Raw genomic sequence first — 21,641 nt, forward strand, 5'->3', positions numbered from 1 at the left:
TGGTAACCACCAATCCTTACCCTGCTTCTCCTGGCAACCACCAATCCTTACCCTGCTTCTCCTGGTAACCACCAATCCCTTACCCTGCTTCTCCTGGTAACCACCAATCCTTACCCTGCTTCTCCTGGCAACCACCAACCCCAACCTACCCTGCTTCTCCTGGTAACCACCAATCCTTACCCTGCTTCTCCTGGTAACCACCAATCCTTACCCTGCTTCTCCTGGTAACCACCAATCCTTACCCCTGCTTCTCCTGGCAACCACCAATCCTTACCCTGCTTCTCCTGGTAACCACCAATCCTTACCCTGCTTCTCCTGGTAACCACCAACCTCACCCTGCTTCTCCTGGCAACCACCAACCTCCACCCTGCTTCCCTGGTAACCACCAATCCCACCCTGCTTCTCCTGGTAACCACCAATCCCTACCCTGCTTCCTCCTGGTAACCACCAATCCTTACCCTGCTTCTCCTGGTAACCACCAATCCTTACCCTGCTTCTCCTGGTAACCACCAATCCCTTACCCTGCTTCTCCTGGTAACCACCAATCCCTCACCCTGCTTCTCCTGGTAACCACCAATCCTTACCCTGCTTCTCCTGGTAACCACCAATCCTTACCCTGCTTCTCCTGGTAACCACCAATCCTTACCCTGCTTCTCCTGGTAACCACCAATCCTTACCCTGCTTCTCCTGGTAACCACCAATCCCTACCCTGCTTCTCCTGGCAACCACCAATCCTACCCTGCTTCTCCTGGCAACCACCAATCCTTACCCTGCTTCTCCTGGTAACCACCAATCTTACCCTGCTTCTCCTGGTAACCACCAATCCTTACCCCTGCTTCTCCTGGTAACCACCAATCCTAACCCTGCTTCTCCTGGTAACCACCAATCCTTACCCTGCTTCTCCTGGTAACCACCAATCCTTACCCTGCTTCTCCTGGCAACCACCAATCCTTACCCTGCTTCTCCTGGTAACCACCAATCCTTACCCTGCTTGTCCTGGTAACCACCAATCCTTACCCTGCTTCTCCTGGTAACCACCAATCCCTACCCTGCTTCTCCTGGTAACCACCAATCCTAACCCTGCTTCTCCTGGTAACCACCAATCCTTACCCTGCTTCTCCTGGTAACCACCAATCCCTACCCTGCTTCTCCTGGTAACCACCAATCCTCACCCTGCTTCTCCTGGTAACCACCAATCCTTACCCTGCTTCTCCTGGTAACCACCAATCCTTACCCTGCTTCTCCTGGCAACCACCAATCCCCCCCCACCAACCACCCTGCTTCTCCTGGTAACCACCAATCCCTTACCCTGCTTGTCCTGGTAACCACCAATCCCTACCCTGCTTCTCCTGGTAACCACCAATCCTTACCCTGCTTCTCCTGGTAACCACCAATCCTTACCCTGCTTCTCCTGGTAACCACCAATCCTACCCTGCTTCTCCTGGTAACCACCAATCCTTACCCTGCTTCTCCTGGTAACCACCAATCCCTTACCCTGCTTCTCCTGGTAACCACCAATCCCTACCCTGCTTCTCCTGGTAACCACCAATCCTTACCCTGCTTCTCCTGGTAACCACCAATCCTTACCCTGCTTCTCCTGGTAACCACCAATCCTTACCCTGCTTCTCCTGGTAACCACCAATCCTTACCCTGCTTCTCCTGGTAACCACCAATCCTAACCCTGCTTCTCCTGGTAACCACCAATCCTTACCCTGCTTCTCCTGGTAACCACCAATCCCTTACCCTGCTTCTCCTGGCAAACACCAATCCTCACCCTGCTTCTCCTGGTAACCACCAATCCTTACCCTGCTTGTCCTGGTAACCACCAATCCCTACCCTGCTTCTCCTGGTAACCACCAATCCTTACCCTGCTTCTCCTGGTAACCACCAATCCTTACCCTGCTTCTCCTGGTAACCACCAATCCTTACCCTGCTTCTCCTGGTAACCACCAATCCCTACCCTGCTTCTCCTGGCAACCACCAATCCTTACCCTGCTTCTCCTGGTAACCACCAATCCTTACCCTGCTTCTCCTGGTAACCACCAATCCTTACCCTGCTTCTCCTGGTAACCACCAATCCTTACCCTGCTTCTCCTGGTAACGACCAATCCCTACCCTGCTTCTCCTGGTAACCACCAATCCTTACCCTGCTTCTCCTGGTAACCACCAATCCTTACCCTGCTTCTCCTGGTAACCACCAATCCCTCACCCTGCTTCTCCTGGTAACCACCAATCCCTACCCCTGCTTCTCCTGGTAACCACCAATCCTTACCCTGCTTCTCCTGGTAACCACCAATCCCTTACCCTGCTTCTCCTGGTAACCACCAATCCTTACCCTGCTTCTCCTGGTAACCACCAATCCTTACCCTGCTTCTCCTGGTAACCACCAATCCTTACCCTGCTTCTCCTGGTAACCACCAATCCTCACCCTGCTTCTCCTGGTAACCACCAATCCTTACCCTGCTTCTCCTGGTAACCACCAATCCCTACCCTGCTTCTCCTGGCAACCACCAATCCTTACCCTGCTTCTCCTGGTAACCACCAATCTTTACCCTGCTTCTCCTGGTAACCACCAATCCTTACCCTGCTTCTCCTGGCAACCACCAATCCTTACCCTGGCAACCACCAATCCTTACCCTGCTTCTCCTGGTAACCACCAATCCTTACCCTGCTTCTCCTGGTAACCACCAATCCCTTACCCTGCTTCTCCTGGTAACCACCAATCCTTACCCTGCTTCTCCTGGTAACCACCAATCCTTACCCTGCTTCTCCTGGTAACCACCAATCCTTACCCTGCTTCTCCTGGCAACCACCAATCCTCACCCGCAACCACCAATCCTCACCCTGCTTCTCCTGGTAACCACCAATCCTTACCCTGCTTCTCCTGGTAACCACCAATCCTTACCCTGCTTCTCCTGGTAACCACCAATCCTTACCCTGCTTCTCCTGGTAACCACCAATCCTTACCCTGCTTCTCCTGGTAACCACCAATCCTTACCCTGCTTCACCTGGCAACCACCAATCCTTACCCTGCTTCTCCTGGTAACCACCAATCCTTACCCTGCTTCTCCTGGTAACCACCAATCCCTACCCTGCTTCTCCTGGTAACCACCAATCCCTACCCTGCTTCTCCTGGTAACCACCAATCCTTACCCTGCTTCTCCTGGTAACCACCAATCCTTACCCTGCTTCTCCTGGCAACCACCAATCCTTACCCTGCTTCTCCTGGTAACCACCAATCCTTACCCTGCTTCTCCTGGTAACCACCAATCCTTACCCTGCTTCTCCTGGTAACGACCAATCCCTACCCCTGCTTCTCCTGGTAACCACCAATCCCCCCCTGCTTCTCCTGGTAACCACCAATCCTAACCCTGCTTCTCCTGGTAACCACCAATCCTTACCCTGCTTCTCCTGGCAACCACCAATCCTCACCCTGCTTCTCCTGGTAACCACCAATCCCTACCCCTGCTTCTCCTGGTAACCACCAATCCTTACCCCTGCTTCTCCTGGCAACCACCAATCCTTACCCTGGCAACCACCAATCCTACCCTGCTTCTCCTGGTAACCACCAATCCTTACCCTGCTTCTCCTTGTAACCACCAATCCCTACCCTGCTTCTCCTGGTAACCACCAATCCTTACCCTGCTTCTCCTGGCAACCACCAATCCTTACCCTGCTTCTCCTGGTAACCACCAATCCTCACCCTGCTTTTCCTGGTAACCACCAATCCTCACCCTGCTTCTCCTGGTAACCACCAATCCTTACCCTGCTTCACCTGGCAACCACCAATCCTTACCCTGCTTCTCCTGGTAACCACCAATCCCTACCCTGCTTCTCCTGGTAACCACCAATCCCTACCCTGCTTCTCCTGGTAACCACCAATCCTTACCCTGTTTCTCCTGGTAACCACCAATCCTTACCCTGCTTCTCCTGGCAACCACCAATCCTTACCCTGCTTCTCCTGGCAACCACCAATCCTTACCCTGGCAACCAACAACCCTTACCCTGCTTCTCCTGGCTACCACCAATCCTTACCCTGCTTCTCCTGGTAACCACCAATCCTTACCCTGCTTGTCCTGGTAACCACCATTCCTTACCCTGCTTCTCCTGGTAACCACCAATCCTTACCCTGCTTCTCCTGGCAACCACCAATCCTAACCCTGCTTCTCCTGGTAACCACCAATCCTTACCCTGCTTCTCCTGGTAACGACCAATTCTTACCCTGCTTCTCCTGGCAACCACCAATCCTTATCCTGCTTCTCCTGGTAACCACCAATCCTTACCCTGCTTCTCCTGGTAACCACCAATCCTTACCCTGCTTCTCCTGGTAACCACCAATCCTTACCCTGCTTCTCCTGGTAACCACCAATCCCTACCCTACTTCTCTGGCAACCACCAATCCTTACCCTGCTTCTCCTGACAACCACCAATCCTTACCCTGGCAACCACCAATCTTTACCCTGCTTCTCCATGGTAACCACCAATCCTTACCCTGCTTCTCCTGGCAACCACCAATCCTTACCCTGGCAACCACAGATCCTTACACTGCTTCTCCTGGTAACCAAAAATCCTTACCCTGCTTGTCCTGGTAACCACCATTCCTTACCCTGCTTCTCTTGGTAACCACCAATCCTTACCCTGCTTCTCCTGGAAACCACCAATCCTAACCCTGCTTCTCCTGGTAACCACCAATCCTTACCCTGCTTCTCCTGGTAACGACCAATTCTTACCCTGCTTCTCCTGGCAACCACCAATCCTCACCCTGCTTCTCCTGGTAACCACCAATCCTTACCCTGCTTCTCCTGGTAACCACCAATCCTTACCCTGCTTCTCCTGGCAACCACCAATCCTTACCCTGGCAACCACCAATCCTTACCCTGCATCTCCTGGTAACCACCAATCCCTACCCTGCTTCTCCTTGTAACCACCAATCCCTACCCTGCTTCTCCTGGTAACCACCAATCCTTACCCTGCTTCTCCTTGTAACCACCAATCCTTACCCTGCTTCTCCTGGTAACCACCAATCCTTACCCTGCTTCTCCTGGCAACCACCAATCCTTACCCTGCTTCTCCTGGTAACCACCAATCCGTACCCTGCTTCTCCTGGTAACCACCAATCCCTACCCTGCTTCTCCTGGTAACGACCAATCCCTACCCTGCTTCTCCTGGTAACCACCAATCCCTCCCTGCTTCTCCTGGTAACCACCAATCCTTACCCTGCTTCTCCTGGTAACCACCAATTCTTACCCTGCTTCTCCTGGCAACCACCAATCCTAACCCTGCTTCTCCTGGTAACCACCAATCCTTACCCATGCTTCTCCTGGTAACCACCAATCCCTACCCTGCTTCTCCTGGCAACCACCAATCCTTACCCTGCTTCTCCTGGTAACCACCAATCCCTTACCCTGCTTCTCCTGGCAACCACCAATCCTACCCCCTGCTTCTCCTGGTAACCACCAATGCCCTACCCTGCTTCTCCTGGTAACCACCAATCCCTTACCCTGCTTCTCCTGGCAACCACCAATCCTTACCCTGCTTCTCCTGGTAACCACCAATCCCTACCCCGCTTCTCCTGGCAACCACCAATCCTTACCCTGCTTCTCCTGGCAACCACCAATCCTTACCCTGGCAACCACCAATCCTTACCCTGCTTCTCCTGGTAACCACCAATCCTTACCCTGCTTGTCCTGGTAACCACCAATCCTTACCCTGCTTGTCCTGGTAACCACCAATCCTTACCCTGCTTCTCCTGGTAACGACCAATTCCTACCCTGATTCTCCTGGCAACCACCAATCCTTACCCTGCTTCTCCTGGTAACCACCAATCCTTACCCTGCTTCTCCTGGTAACCACCAATCCTTACCCTGCTTCTCCTGGCAACCACCAATCCTTACCCTGCTTCTCCTGGTAACCATCAATCCTTACCCTGCTTCTCCTGGTAACGACCAATCCCTACCCTGCTTCTCCTGGTAACGACCAATCCCTACCCTGCTTCTCCTGGTAACCACCAATCCCCTCCCTGCTTCTCCTGGTAACCACCAATCCTTACCCTGCTTCTCCTGGTAACGACCAATTCTTACCCTGCTTCTCCTGGCAACCACCAATCCTAACCCTGCTTCTCCTGGTAACCACCAATCCTTACCATGCTTCTCCTGGTAACCACCAATCCCTACCCTGCTTCTCCTGGCAACCACCAATCCTTACCCTGGCAACCACCAATCCTTACCCTGCTTCTCCTGGTAACCACCAATCCTTACCATGCTTGTCCTGGTAACCACCAATCCCTACCCTGCTTCTCCTGGTAACCACCAATCCTTACCCTGCTTCTCCTGGTAACCACCAATCCTTACCCTGCTTCTCCTGGTAACCACCAATCCTTACCCTGCTTCTCCTGGTAACCACCAATCCATACCCTGCTTCTCCTGGCAACCACCAATCCTAACCCTGCTTCTCCTGGTAACCACCAATCCTTAGCCTGCTTCTCCTGGTAACCACCAATCCTACCCTGCTTCTCCTGGCAACCACCAATCCTTACCCTGCTTCTCCTGGTAACGACCAATCCCTACCCTGCTTCTCCTGGTAACCACCAATGCTCACCCTGCTTCTCCTGGTAACCACCAATCCTTACCCTGCTTCACCTGGCAACCACCAATCCTTACCCTGCTTCTCCTGGTAACCACCAATCCCTACCCTGCTTCTCCTGGCAACCACCAATCCTTACCCTGCTTCTCCTGGCAACCACCAATCCTTACCCTGGCAACCACCAATCCTTACCCTGCTTCTCCTGGTAACCACCAATCCTTACCCTGCTTGTCCTGGTAACCACCAATCCTTACCCTGCTTCTCCTGGTAACGACCAATTCCTACCCTGATTCTCCTGGCAACCACCAATCCTTACCCTGCTTCTCCTGGTAACCACCAATCCTTACCCTGCTTCTCCTGGTAACCACCAATCCTTACCCTGCTTCTCCTGGCAACCACCAATCCTTACCCTGGCAACAACCAATCCTTACCCTGCTTCTCCTGGTAACCACCAACCCCTACCCTGCATCTCCTGGTAACCACCAATCCCTACCTTGCTTCTCCTGGTAACCATCAATCCTTACCCTGCTTCACCTGGCAACCACCAATCCTTACCCTGCTTCTCCTGGTAACCACCAATCCCTACCCTGCTTCTCCTGGTAACCACCAATCCTCACCCTGCTTCTCCTGGTAACCACCAATCCTTACCCTGCTTCTCCTGGTAACGACCAATTCTTACCCTGCTTCTCCTGGCAACCACCAATCCTTACCCTGCTTCTCCTGGTAACCACCAATCCTTACCCTGCTTCTCCTGGTAACCACCAATCCTTACCCTGCTTCTCCTGGCAACCACCAATCCTTACCCTGGCAACCACCAATCCTTACCCTGCTTCTCCTGGTAACCACCAATCCTTACCCTGCTTGTCCTGGTAACCACCAATCCCTACCCTGCTTTTCCTGGTAACCACCAATCCTAACACTGCTTCTCCTGGCAACCACCAATCTTTACCCTGCTTCTCCATGGTAACCACCAATCCTTACCCTGCTTCTCCTGGCAACCACCAATCCTTACCCTGGCAACCACAGATCCTTACACTGCTTCTCCTGGTAACCAAAAATCCTTACCCTGCTTGTCCTGGTAACCACCATTCCTTACCCTGCTTCTCTTGGTAACCACCAATCCTTACCCTGCTTCTCCTGGAAACCACCAATCCTAACCCTGCTTCTCCTGGTAACCACCAATCCTTACCCTGCTTCTCCTGGTAACGACCAATTCTTACCCTGCTTCTCCTGGCAACCACCAATCCTCACCCTGCTTCTCCTGGTAACCACCAATCCTTACCCTGCTTCTCCTGGTAACCACCAATCCTTACCCTGCTTCTCCTGGCAACCACCAATCCTTACCCTGGGCAACCACCAATCCCTACCCTGCTTCTCCTGGTAACCACCAATCCTTACCCTGCTTCTCCTTGTAACCACCAATCCTTACCCTGCTTCTCCTGGTAACCACCAATCCTTACCCTGCTTCTCCTGGCAACCACCAATCCTTACCCTGCTTCTCCTGGTAACCACCAATCCTTACCCTGCTTCTCCTGGTAACGACCAATCCCTACCCTGCTTCTCCTGGTAACGACCAATCCCTACCCTGCTTCTCCTGGTAACCACCAATCCCCTCCCTGCTTCTCCTGGTAACCACCAATCCTTACCCTGCTTCTCCTGGTAACGACCAATTCTTACCCTGCTTCTCCTGGCAACCACCAATCCTAACCCTGCTTCTCCTGGTAACCACCAATCCTTACCATGCTTCTCCTGGTAACCACCAATCCCTACCCTGCTTCTCCTGGCAACCACCAATCCTTACCCTGCTTCTCCTGGTAACCACCAATCCTTACCCTGCTTCTCCTGGTAACCACCAATCCCTACCCTGCTTCTCCTGGTAACCACCAATCCTTACCCTGCTTCTCCTGGTAACCACCAATCCTTACCCTGCTTCTCCTGGTAACCACCAATCCTTACCCTGCTTCTCCTGGTAACCACCAATCCATACCCTGCTTCTCCTGGCAACCACCAATCCTAACCCTGCTTCTCCTGGTAACCACCAATCCTTAGCCTGCTTCTCCTGGTAACCATCAATCCTACCCTGCTTCTCCTGGCAACCACCAATCCTTACCCTGCTTCTCCTGGTAACCACCAATCCCTACCCTGCTTCTCCTGGTAACCACCAATCCTCACCCTGCTTCTCCTGGTAACCACCAATCCTTACCCTGCTTCACCTGGCAACCACCAATCCTTACCCTGCTTCTCCTGGTAACCACCAATCCCTACCCTGCTTCTCCTGGCAACCACCAATCCTTACCCTGCTTCTCCTGGTAACCACCAATCCCTACTCCTGGTAACCACCAATCCCTACCCTGCTTCTCCTGGTAACCACCAATCCTTACCCTGCTTCTCCTGGTAACCACCAATCCTTACCCTGCTTCTCCTGGTAACGACCAATTCCTACCCTGCTTCTCCTGGCAACCACCAATCCTTACCCTGCTTCTCCTGGTAACCACCAATCCTTACCCTGCTTCTCCTGGTAACCACCAATCCCTACCCTGCTTCTCCTGGCAACCACCAATCCTTACCCTGGCAACCACCAATCCTTACCCTGCTTCTCCTGGTAACCACCAATCCTTACCCTGCTTGTCCTGGTAACCACCAATCCTTACCCTGCTTCTCCTGGTAACCACCAATCCTTACCCTGCTTCTCCTGGTAACCACCAATCCTCACCCTGCTTCTCCTGGTAACCACCAATCCTTACCCTGCTTCACCTGGCAACCACCAATCCTTACCCTGCTTCTCCTGGTAACCACCAATCCCTACCCTGCTTCTCCTGGTAACCACCAATCCTTACCCTGCTTCTCCTGGTAACCACCAATCCTTACCCTGCTTCTCCTGGTAACCACCAATCCTTACCCTGCTTCTCCTGGCAACCACCAATCCTTACCCTGCTTCTCCTGGCAACCACCAATCCTTACCCTGGCAACCACCAATCCTTACCCTGCTTCTCCTGGTTACCACCAATCCTTACCCTGCTTCTCCTGGTAACCACCAATCCTTACCCTGCTTGTCCTGGTAACCACCATTCCTTACCCTGCTTCTCCTGGTAACCACCAATCCTTACCCTGCTTCTCCTGGCAACCACCAATCCTAACCCTGCTTCTCCTGGTAACCACCAATCCTTACCCTGCTTCTCCTGGTAACGACCAATTCTTACCCTGCTTCTCCTGGCAACCACCAATCCTTATCCTGCTTCTCCTGGTAACCACCAATCCTTACCCTGCTTCTCCTGGTAACCACCAATCCTTACCCTGCTTCTCCTGGTAACCACCATCCCTACCCTGCTTCTCCTGGTAACCACCAATCCCTACCCTACTTCTCTGGCAACCACCAATCCTTACCCTGCTTCTCCTGACAACCACCAATCCTTACCCTGGCAACCACCAATCCTTACCCTGCTTCTCCTGGTAACCACCAATCCTTACCCTGCTTGTCCTGGTAACCACCATTCCTTACCCTGCTTCTCCTGGTAACCACCAATCCTTACCCTGCTTCTCCTGGCAACCACCAATCCTTACCCTGGCAACCAACAATCCTTACCCTGCTTCTCCTGGTAACCACCAATCCTTACCCTGCTTGTCCTGGTAACCACCAATCCCTACCCTGCTTCTCCTGGTAACCACCAATCCTTACCCTGCTTCTCCTGGTAACCACCAATCCTGACCCTGCTTCTCCTGGTAACCACCAATCCTTACCCTGCTTCTCCTGGTAACCACCAATCCTCACCCTGCTTCTCCTGGTAACCACCAATCCTTACCCTGCGTGTCCTGGTAACCACCAATCCCTACCCTGCTTCTCCTGGTAACCACCAATCCTTACCCTGCTTCTCCTGGCAACCACCAACCCTTTACCCTGCTTCTCCTGGTAAACATCAATCCTTACCCTGCTTCTCCTGGTAACGACCAATCCCTACCCTGCTTCTCCTGGTAACGACCAATGCTAAACCTGCTTCTCCTGGTAACCACCAATCCCTACCTTGCTTCTCCTGGTAACCATCAATCCTTACCCTGCTTCACCTGGCAACCACCAATCCTTACCCTGCTTCTCCTGGTAACGACCAATCCCTACCCTGCTTCTCCTGGTAACCACCAATCCTCACCCTGCTTCTCCTGGTAACCACCAATCCTTACCCTGCTTCTCCTGGTAAACATCAAACCTTACCCTGCTTCTCCTGGTAACGACCAATCCCTACCCTGCTTCTCCTGGTAACGACCAATCCTAAACCTGCTTCTCCTGGTAACCACCAATCCCTACCTTGCTTCTCCTGGTAACCATCAATCCTTACCCTGCTTCACCTGGCAACCACCAATCCTTACCCTGCTTCTCCTGGTAACGACCAATCCCTACCCTGCTTCTCCTGGTAACCACCAATCCTCACCCTGCTTCTCCTGGTAACCACCAATCCTTACCCTGCTTCTCCTGGTAACGACCAATTCTTACCCTGCTTCTCCTGGCAACCACCAATCCTTACCCTGCTTCTCCTGGTAACCACCAATCCTTACCCTGCTTCTCCTGGTAACCACCAATCCTTACCCTGCTTCTCCTGGCAACCACCAATCCTTACCCTGGCAACCACCAATCCTTACCCTGCTTCTCCTGGTAACCACCAATCCTTACCCTGCTTGTCCTGGTAACCACCAATCCCTACCCTGCTTTTCCTGGTAACCACCAATCCTAACACTGCTTCTCATGGCAACCACCAATCTTTACCCTGCTTCTCCATGGTAACCACCAATCCTTACCCTGCTTCTCCTGGCAACCACCAATCCTTACCCTGGCAACCACAGATCCTTACACTGCTTCTCCTGGTAACCAAAAATCCTTACCCTGCTTGTCCTGGTAACCACCATTCCTTACCCTGCTTCTCTTGGTAACCACCAATCCTTACCCTGCTTCTCCTGGAAACCACCAATCCTAACCCTGCTTCTCCTGGTAACCACCAATCCTTACCCTGCTTCTCCTGGTAACGACCAATTCTTACCCTGCTTCTCCTGGCAACCACCAATCCTCACCCTGCTTCTCCTGGTAACCACCAATCCTTACCCTGCTTCTCCTGGTAACCACCAATCCTTACCCTGCTTCTCCTGGCAACCACCAATCCTTACCCTGGCAACCACCAATCCTTACCCTGCATCTCCTGGTAACCACCAATCCTTACCCTGCTTGTCCTTGTAACCACCAATCCCTACCCTGCTTCTCCTGGTAACCACCAATCCCTACCCTGCTTCTCCTTGTAACCACCAATCCTTACCCTGCTTCTCCTGGTAACCACCAATCCTTACCCTGCTTCTCCTGGCAACCACCAATCCTTACCCTGCTTCTCCTGGTAACCATCAATCCTTACCCTGCTTCTCCTGGTAATGACCAATCCCTACCCTGCTTCTCCTGGTAACGACCAATCCCTACCCTGCTTCTCCTGGTAACCACCAATCCCCTCCCTGCTTCTCCTGGTAACCACCAATCCTAACCCTGCTTCTCCTGGTAACGACCAATTCTTACCCTGCTTCTCCTGGCAACCACCAATCCTCACCCTGCTTCTCCTGGTAACCACCAATCCTTACCCTGCTTCTCCTGGTAACCACCAATCCTTACCCTGCTTCTCCTGGCAACCACCAATCCTTACCCTGGCAACCACCAATCCTTACCCTGCATCTCCTGGTAACCACCAATCCTTACCCTGCTTGTCCTTGTAACCACCAATCCCTACCCTGCTTCTCCTGGTAACCACCAATCCTTACCCTGCTTCTCCTTGTAACCACCAATCCTTACCCTGCTTCTCCTGGTAACCACCAATCCTTACCCTGCTTCTCCTGGCAACCACCAATCCTTACCCTGCTTCTCCTGGTAACCATCAATCCTTACCCTGCTTCTCCTGGTAATGACCAATCCCTACCCTGCTTCTCCTGGTAACGACCAATCCCTACCCTGCTTCTCCTGGTAACCACCAATCCCCTCCCTGCTTCTCCTGGTAACCACCAATCCTTACCCTGCTTCTCCTGGTAACGACCAATTCTTACCCTGCTTCTCCTGGCAACCACCAATCCTAACCCTGCTTCTCCTGGTAACCACCAATCCTTACCATGCTTCTCCTGGTAACCACCAATCCCTACCCTGCTTCTCCTGGCAACCACCAATCCTTACCCTGGCAACCACCAATCCTTACCCTGCTTCTCCTGGAAACCACCAATCCTTACCCTGCTTCTCCTGGTAACCACCAATCCTTACCCTGCTTCTCCTGGTAACCACCAATGTTTACCCTGCTTCTCCTGGTAACCACCAATCCTTACCCTGCTTCACCTGGCAACCACCAATCCTTACCCTGCTTCTCCTGGTAACCACCAATCCCTACCCTGCTTCTCCTGGCAACCACCAATCCTTACCCTGCTTCTCCTGGCAACCACCAATCCTTACCCTGCGCAACCACCAATCCTTACCCTGCTTCTCCTGGTAACCACCAATCCTTACCCTGCTTCTCCTGGTAACCACCAATCCTTACCCTGCTTCTCCTGGTAACGACCAATTCCTACCCTGATTCTCCTGGCAACCACCAATCCTTACCCTGCTTCTCCTGGTAACCACCAATCCTTACCCTGCTTCTCCTGGTAACCACCAATCCTTACCCTGCTTCTCCTGGCAACCACCAATCCTTACCCTGGCAACAACCAATCCTTACCCTGCTTCTCCTGGTAACCACCAATCCTTACCCTGCTTGTCCTGGTAACCACCAACCCCTACCCTGCATCTCCTGGTAACCACCAATCCTTACCCTGCTTCTCCTGGTAACCACCAATCCTTACCCTGCTTCTCCTGGTAACCACCAATCCTTACCCTGATTCTCCTGGTAACCACCAATCCTTACCCTGCTTTTCCTGGCAACCACCAATCCTAACCCTGCTTCTCCTGGTAACCACCAATCCTTACCCTACTTCTCCGGGTAACCATCAAACCTTACCCTGCTTCTCCTGGAAACCACCAATCCTTACCCTGCTTCTCCTGGTAATGACCAATCCCTACCCTGCTTCTCCTGGTAACCACCAATCATTACCCTGCTACTCCTGGTAACCACCAATCCTTACCCTGCTTCTCCTGGCAACCACCAATCCTTACCCTGCTTCTCCTGGCAACCACCAATCCTAACCCTGCTTCTCCTGGTAACCACCAATCCTTACCCTGCTTCTCCTGGTAACTACAATCCTAACCCTGCTTCTCCTGGTAACCACCAATCCTTACCCTGCTTCTCCTGGTAATGACCAATCCTTACCCTGCTTCTCCTGGCAACCACCAATCCTAACCCTGCTTCTCCTGGTAACCACCATCCTTACCCTGCTTCTCCTGGTAACCACCAATCCTTACCCTGCTTCTCCTGGCAACCACCAATCCTTACCCTGCTTGTCCTGGTAACCACCAATCCTTACCCTGCTTCTCCTGGTAACCACCAATCCTTACCCTGCTTCTCCTGGCAACCACCAATCCTTACCCTGGCAACCACCAATCCTTACCCTGCTTCTCCTGGTAACCACCAATCCTTACCCTGCTTGTCCTGGTAACCACCAATCCTTACCCTGCTTCTCCTGGTAACCACCAATCCTTACCTTGCTTCTCCTGGTAACCACCAATCCTTACCCTGCTTCTCCTAGTAACCATCATTCCTTACCCTGCTTCTCCACTTAACCACCAATCCTTACCCTGTTTCTCCTGGCAACCATCAATCCTAACCCTGCTTCTCCTGGTAACCACCAATCCTTACGCTGCTTCTCCTGGCAACCACCAATCCTAACCCTGCTTCTCCTGGTAACCACCAATCCTTACCCTGCTTCTCCTGATAACCATCAATCCTTACCCTGCTACTCCTGGCAACCACCAATCCTTACCCTGCTTCTCCTGGTAACCATCAATCCTTACCCTGCTTCTCCTGGTAATGACCATCCCCACCCTGCTTCTCCTGGTAACGACCAATCCCTACCCTGCTTCTCCTGGTAACCACCAATCCCCTCCCTGCTTCTCCTGGTAACCACCAATCCTTACCCTGCTTCTCCTGGTAACGACCAATTCTTACCCTGCTTCTCCTGGCAACCACCAATCCTAACCCTGCTTCTCCTGGTAACCACCAATCCTTACCATGCTTCTCCTGGCAACCACCAATCCTTACCCTGGCAACAACCAATCCTTACCCTGCTTCTCCTGGTAACCACCAATCCTTACCCTGCTTGTCCTGGTAACCACCAACCCCTACCCTGCATCTCCTGGTAACCACCAATCCTTACCCTGCTTCTCCTGGTAACCACCAATCCTTACCCTGCTTCTCCTGGTAACCACCAATCCTTACCCTGATTCTCCTGGTAACCACCAATCCTTACCCTGCTTTTCCTGGCAACCACCAATCCTAACCCTGCTTCTCCTGGTAACCACCAATCCTTACCCTACTTCTCCTGGTAACCATCAATCCTTACCCTGCTTCTCCTGGAAACCACCAATCCTTACCCTGCTTCTCCTGGTAATGACCAATCCCTACCCTGCTTCTCCTGGTAACCACCAATCATTACCCTGCTACTCCTGGTAACCACCAATCCTTACCCTGCTTCTCCTGGCAACCACCAATCCTTACCCTGCTTCTCCTGGCAACAACCAATCCTAACCCTGCTTCTCCTGGTAACCACCAATCCTTACCCTGCTTCTCCTGGTAACTACAATCCTAACCCTGCTTCTCCTGGTAACCACCAATCCTTACCCTGCTTCTCCTGGTAATGACCAATCCTTACCCTGCTTCTCCTGGCAACCACCAATCCTAACCCTGCTTCTCCTGGTAACCACCATCCTTACCCTGCTTCTCCTGGTAACCACCAATCCTTACCCTGCTTCTCCTGGCAACCACCAATCCTTACCCTGCTTGTCCTGGTAACCACCAATCCTTACCCTGCTTCTCCTGGTAACCACCAATCCTTACCCTGCTTCTCCTGGCAACCACCAATCCTTACCCTGGCAACCACCAATCCTTACCCTGCTTCTCCTGGTAACCACCAATCCTTACCCTGCTTGTCCTGGTAACCACCAATCCTTACCCTGCTTCTCCTGGTAACCACCAATCCTTACCCTGCTTCTCCTGGTAACCACCAATCCTTACCCTGCTTCTCCTAGTAACCATCATTCCTTACCCTGCTTCTCCACTTAACCACCAATCCTTACCCTGTTTCTCCTGGCAACCACCAATCCTAACCCTGCTTCTCCTGGTAACCACCAATCCTTACGCTGCTTCTCCTGGCAACCACCAATCCTAACCCTGCTTCTCCTGGTAACCACCAATCCTTACCCTGCTTCTCCTGATAACCATCAATCCTTACCCTGCTACTCCTGGCAACCACCAATCCTTACCCTGCTTCTCCTGGTAACCACCAATCCTTACCCTGCTTCTCCTGGTAACCACCAATCCTAACCCTGCTTCTCCTGGCAACCACCAATCCTTACCCTGCTTCTCCTGGCAACCACCAATCCTTATCCTGCATCTCCTTGCAACCATCAATTGATTAACGTGTGTGTGTGTGTGTGTATGTGTGTGTGTGTGTGTGTGTGTGTGTGTGTGTGTGTGTGTGTGTGTGTGTACTAACCGCCTCTTGCAGACAGACCCTGCGTAGCTCAGCCAGTCTGTTATTCAGTAAAGTTTGTAGCCTGCATCTCCTCTCTTGTAGTTGCGTCATGGTGTCAACAAGCTGCTCACCTCCCTGCTGACTGCCACACAGCAGGTCTACACAACACATCACGTAGAAGACGACATGTTGTTAAGTGCTGATCAAACATCACTAAATGAGGTGTAAATATATAAATATAGATATATATAAAATGACGTTTTATTTCCTCACCAGGCACTGAGATGACATGAACTTTAACCTCCATATCAGGTGTGTCCAATGGTACCCACTGCTCTCAGTGTATCCCAACAGATCAGTCACCTAGAGAGGGAGAGTAAGGATAACAAAACAGGTTAGCATGATGGACCAGGACAACTCCAGTAGGGATAACAGGTTAACATGATGGACCAGGACAACTCCAGTAGGGATAACAGGTTAACATGATGGACCAGGACAACTCCAGTAGGGATAACACAACAGGTTAACATGATGGACCGGGACAACTCCAGTAGGGATAACAGGTTAGCATGATGGACCAGGACAACTCCAGTAGGGATAACAGGTTAACATGATGGACCAGGACAACTCCAGTAGGGATAACAGGTTAACATGATGGACCAGGACAACTCCAGTAGGGATAACAGGTTAACATGATGGACCAGGACAACTCCAGTAGGGACAACAGGTTAACATGATGGACCAGGACAACTCCAGTAGAGATAACACAACAGGTTAACATGATGGACCAGGACAACTCCAGTAGGGATAACAGGTTAACATGATGGACCAGGACAACTCCAGTAGGGATAACAGGTTAACATGATGGACCAGGACAACTCCAGTAGGGATAACACAACAGGTTAACATGATGGACCAGGACAACTCCAATAGGGACAACAGGTTAACATGATGGACCAGGACAACTCCAGTAGAGATAACACAACAGGTTAACATGATGGACCAGGACAACTCCAGTAGGGATAACAGGAAACATGATGGACCAGGACAACTCCAATAGGGATAACACAACAGGTTAACATGATGGACTACGAAAACTCCAGTAGGGATAACAGGTTAACATGATGGACCAGGACAACTCCAGTAGGGATAACAGATTAACATGATGGACCAGGACAACTCTAGTAGGGATAACAGGTTAACATGATGGACCAGGACAACTCCAGTAGGGATAACAGGTTAACATGATGGACCAGGACAACTCCAGTAGGGATAACAGGTTAACATGATGGACCAGGACAACTCCAGTAGGGATAACAGGTTAACATGATGGACCAGGACAACTCCAGTAGGGATAACAGGTTAACATGATGGACCAGGACAACTCCAGTAGGGATAACAGGTTAACATGATGGACCAGGACAACTCCAGTAGGGATAACAGGTTAACATGATGGACCAGGACAACTCCAGTAGGGATATCAGGTTAACATGATGGACCAGGACAACTCCAGTAGGGACAACAGGTTAACATGATGGACCAGGACAACTCCAGTAGAGATAACACAACAGGTTAACATGATGGACCAGGACAACTCCAGTAGGGATAACAGGTTAACATGATGGACCAGGACAACTCCAGTAGGGATAACAGGTTAACATGATGGACCAGGACAACTCCAGTAGGGATAACAGGTTAACATGATGGACCAGGACAACTCCAGTAGGGATAACACGGTTAACATGATGGACCAGGACAACTCCAGTAGGGATAACAGGTTAACATGATGGACCAGGACAACTCCAGTAGGGATAACAGGTTAACATGATGGACCAGGACAACTCCAGTAGGGATAACAGGTTAACATGATGGACCAGGACAACTCCAGTAGGGATAACAGGTTAACATGATGGACCAGGACAACTCCAGTAGGGATAACAGGTTAACATGATGGACCAGGACAACTCCAGTAGGGATAACAGGTTAACATGATGGACCAGGACAACTCCAGTAGGGATAACAGGTTAACATGATGGACCAGGACAACTCCAGTAGGGATAACAGGTTAACATGATGGACCAGGACAACTCCAGTAGGGATAACACGGTTAACATGATGGACCAGGACAACTCCAGTAGGGATAACAGGTTAACATGATGGACCAGGACAACTCCAGTAGGGATAACACAACAGGTTAACATGATGGACCAGGACAACTCCAGTAGGGATAACAGGTTAACATGATGGACCAGGACAACTCCAGTAGGGATAACAGGTTAACATGATGGACCAGGACAACTCCAGTAGGGATAACAGGTTAACATGATGGACCAGGACAACTCCAGTAGGGATAACACGGTTAACATGATGGACCAGGACAACTCCAGTAGGGATAACAGGTTAACATGATGGACCAGGACAACTCCAGTAGGGATAACACAAATGGTTAACATGATGGACCAGGACAACTCCAGTAGGGATAACAGGTTAACATGATGGACCAGGACAACTCCAGTAGGGATAACAAGGTTAACATGATGGACCAGGACAACTCCAGTAGGGATAACAGGTTAACATGATGGACCAGGACAACTCCAGTAGGGATAACAGGTTAACATGATGGACCAGGACAACTCCAGTAGGGATAACAGGTTAACATGATGGACCAGGACAACTCCAGTAGGGATAACAGGTTAACATGATGGACCAGGACAACTCCAGTAGGGATAAACACAGGTTAACATGATGGACCAGGACAACTCCAGTAGGGATAACAGGTTAACATGATGGACCAGGACAACTCCAGTAGGGATAACAGGTTAACATGATGGACCAGGACAACTCCAGTAGGGATAACAGGTTAACATGATGGACCAGGACAACTCCAGTAGGGATAACAGGTTAACATGATGGACCAGGACAACTCCAGTAGGGATAACAGGTTAACATGATGGACCAGGACAACTCCAGTAGGGATAACAGGTTAACATGATGGACCAGGACAACTCCAGTAGGGATAACAGGTTAACATGATGGACCAGGACAACTCCAGTAGGGATAACAGGTTAACATGATGGACCAGGACAACTCCAGTAGGGATAACAGGTTAACATGATGGACCAGGACAACTCCAGTAGGGATAACAGGTTAACATGATGGACCAGGACAACTCCAGTAGGGATAACAGGTTAACATGATGGACCAGGACAACTCCAGTAGGGATAACAGGTTAACATGATGGACCAGGACAACTCCAGTAGGGATAACACGGTTAGCATGATGGACCAGGACAACTCCAGTAGGGATAACAGGTTAACATGATGGACCAGGACAACTCCAGTAGGGATAACACAGGTTAACATGATGGACCAGGACAACTCCAGTAGGGATAACAGGTTAACATGATGGACCAGGACAACTCCAGTAGGGATAACAGGTTAACATGATGGACCAGGACAACTCCAGTAGGGATAACACGGTTAACATGATGGACCAGGACAACTCCAGTAGGGATAACAGGTTAACATGATGGACCAGGACAACTCCAGTAGGGATAACAGGTTAACATGATGGACCAGGACAACTCCAGTAGGTATAACAGGTTAACATGATGGACCAGGACAACTCCAGTAGGGATAACAGGTTAACATGATGGACCAGGACAACTCCAGTAGGGATAACAGGTTAACATGATGGACCAGGACAACTCCAGTAGGGATAACACAAGGTTAACATGATGGACCAGGACAACTCCAGTAGGGATAACAGGTTAACATGATGGACCAGGACAACTCCAGTAGGGATCAACAGGTTAACATGATGGACCAGGACAACTCCAGTAGGGATAACAGGTTAACATGATGGACCAGGACAACTCCAGTAGGGATAACAGGTTAACATGATGGACCAGGACAACTCCAGTAGGGATAACAGGTTAACATGATGGACCAGGACAACTCCAGTAGGGATAACAGGTTAACATGATGGACCAGGACAACTCCAGTAGGGATAACAGGTTAACATGATGGACCAGGACAACTCCAGTAGGGATAACAGGTTAACATGATGGACCAGGACAACTCCAGTAGGGATAACAGGTTAACATGATGGACCAGGACAACTCCAGTAGGGATAACACGGTTAGCATGATGGACCAGGACAACTCCAGTAGGGATAACAGGTTAACATGATGGACCAGGACAACTCCAGTAGGGATAACAGGTTAACATGATGGACCAGGACAACTCCAGTAGGGATAACAGGTTAACATGATGGACCAGGACAACTCCAGTAGGGATAACAGGTTAACATGATGGACCAGGACAACTCCAGTAGGGATAACACACGGTTAACATGATGGACCAGGACAACTCCAGTAGGGATAACAGGTTAACATGATGGACCAGGACAACTCCAGTAGGGATAACACAACAGGTTAACATGATGGACCAGGACAACTCCAGTAGGGATAACAGGTTAACATGATGGACCAGGACAACTCCAGTAGGGATAACACCAGGTTAACATGATGGACCAGGACAACTCCAGTAGGGATAACAGGTTAACATGATGGACCAGGACAACTCCAGTAGGGATAACAGGTTAACATGATGGACCAGGACAACTCCAGTAGGGATAACAGGTTAACATGATGGACCAGGACAACTCCAGTAGGGATAACAGGTTAACATGATGGACCAGGACAACTCCAGTAGGGATAACAGGTTAACATGATGGACCAGGACAACTCCAGTAGGGATAACAGGTTAACATGATGGACCAGGACAACTCCAGTAGGGATAACACGGTTAACATGATGGACCAGGACAACTCCAGTAGGGATAACAGGTTAACATGATGGACCAGGACAACTCCAGTAGGGATAACAGGTTAACATGATGGACCAGGACAACTCCAGTAGGGATAACAGGTTAACATGATGGACCAGGACAACTCCAGTAGGGATAACACACAGGTTAGCATGATGGACCAGGACAACTCCAGTAGGGATAACAGGTTAACATGATGGACCAGGACAACTCCAGTAGGGATAACAGGTTAACATGATGGACCAGGACAACTCCAGTAGGGATAACAGGTTAACATGATGGACCAGGACAACTCCAGTAGGGATAACAGGTTAACATGATGGACCAGGACAACTCCAGTAGGGATAACAGGTTAACATGATGGACCAGGACAACTCCAGTAGGGATAACAGGTTAACATGATGGACCAGGACAACTCCAGTAGGGATAACAGGTTAACATGATGGACCAGGACAACTCCAGTAGGGATAACAGGTTAACATGATGGACCAGGACAACTCCAGTAGGGATAACAGGTTAACATGATGGACCAGGACAACTCCAGTAGGGATAACACCAGGTTAACATGATGGACCAGGACAACTCCAGTAGGGATAACAGGTTAAC

This window comes from Salmo salar, chromosome ssa13, assembly GCF_905237065.1.
Source record: "Salmo salar chromosome ssa13, Ssal_v3.1, whole genome shotgun sequence".
Lineage (NCBI taxonomy): Eukaryota > Metazoa > Chordata > Actinopteri > Salmoniformes > Salmonidae > Salmo > Salmo salar.